We start from the raw sequence: 1,478 nt of genomic DNA, 5'->3' as shown, positions 1-1,478 counted from the left end.
AATATATAGAATAAAGAAAGGTAAAAGTCCCAGAGGCAAAATATAACTAAAGAGAAACAGCTAATTTAAGTTAGAAAAGCTGACTAAAAGCAAACCAAGCTAAGACCAAGCATTCATAAGTAAGAACAAGCCTCCAGGTGTTTATTTGGGAGCTGGCTGGTGGGCCCCCAAAAGTAAAAGAAACCAAAAACAAAAAAACAAAAAAAAAAACAAACCAAAACTAGCACTATTAGTGAGAATACAAGTTAGTATAGCTATATAGAAAATAGTATGGATACTTCTCAAGAAATTTGAAGTTTCTTGAAAGGAAAATAAAATCTTTATGCCAACAAGATGCTTGTGCCCCATGTTTGTGCAGCACCCCCACCATAACCAAAACACGGAGTAAATCCTGATGCCTATCACTCAGTGGATGAAGAAAATCAGATAACTCCTCAGACAGCATGAGATCGTGTCCTCTGCAGCAACATGACTCAAACCAGAGAACGCTGTACTGAATCTAGATGGACACAGAAAGATGAACAGCCTAAACCCTCAATCGTTTATGAAAAGCGGCAAGCTTGTAGATGCACAGAATGAATGGTAGACACCAGGAACAGGAAGAGTCAGAGGTAAGCAGGGCAAGAGGAGATTAGCAGGGCCTTTATCTTATGTCAAAGTTTTATTCTATGCCAATTTCATACTCATATATAACACATTCTGGTTGTATTCATCCCTATACCCTCTCTTGTCTTCCATCAATCCTCCCCCTCCCCCATCAAGTTCCCATCCCCATTCTATGTCTTTTTATTCTGTTTTTGCTTTTGTTTTGTGACCCACCAAGCTTGACCAGGGCTACTCACGTGGACTTGGGTGCAAAAATATTCACTGCAACACAGGAACTCACCAGTGGTTCCTTCACGAAAGGCAACTACTTCCTCTCTTCCAGCAATCCCTAGCTGCCCTTCGTTCCCTTGGTGAGTTCAAGTGGGGCCCATGAGCTCCTTCCCCACCTAAGACTGAATATTTACTGTTTCAGTCTTGTGTAGTTCCTGTGCTAGCGATGCAGCTGCCATGAGGACATCAGTGCCTTGGCCATGCCATGTCCCTAAGACTGTTTCAAGACCCTCCTCCCCATCATGCAGCTTTTCTAGGCTTGTCCGCACAAGAGGAAGTTACAGAAATGGGAGCAGGTCTAGGTGGAGGGAGGGTATTAGCATGGGAAGGTACAACAAGGACTCAACATATACAGTGTAAAAATGTCGCAGTGGGTTGGGGAGATGACTGTCAATGGAGTGTCTGCCATGTAAGTATACAGACCTAGGTTTGGCTACCTGACACCCATTACTGTATCAGTCAGACTGGGTAGCAGAGGGGCACAGGTGTTTAGTCTCAATGCTGAGTGAGGAGGAGGAAACATATGCCTGGAACTCACTGGCCAGCCAGCCTATCCAAATGGTTAGCATCAGATTCAGTCAGAGACTTGACTCAAATAAATA

The sequence above is a fragment of the Microtus ochrogaster genome, unplaced genomic scaffold (genome assembly GCF_000317375.1).
Source record: "Microtus ochrogaster isolate Prairie Vole_2 unplaced genomic scaffold, MicOch1.0 UNK56, whole genome shotgun sequence".
NCBI lineage: Eukaryota > Metazoa > Chordata > Mammalia > Rodentia > Cricetidae > Microtus > Microtus ochrogaster.
The sequence above is the reverse complement of the archived record's forward strand: the minus strand, read 5'-3'. Positions refer to the sequence as shown.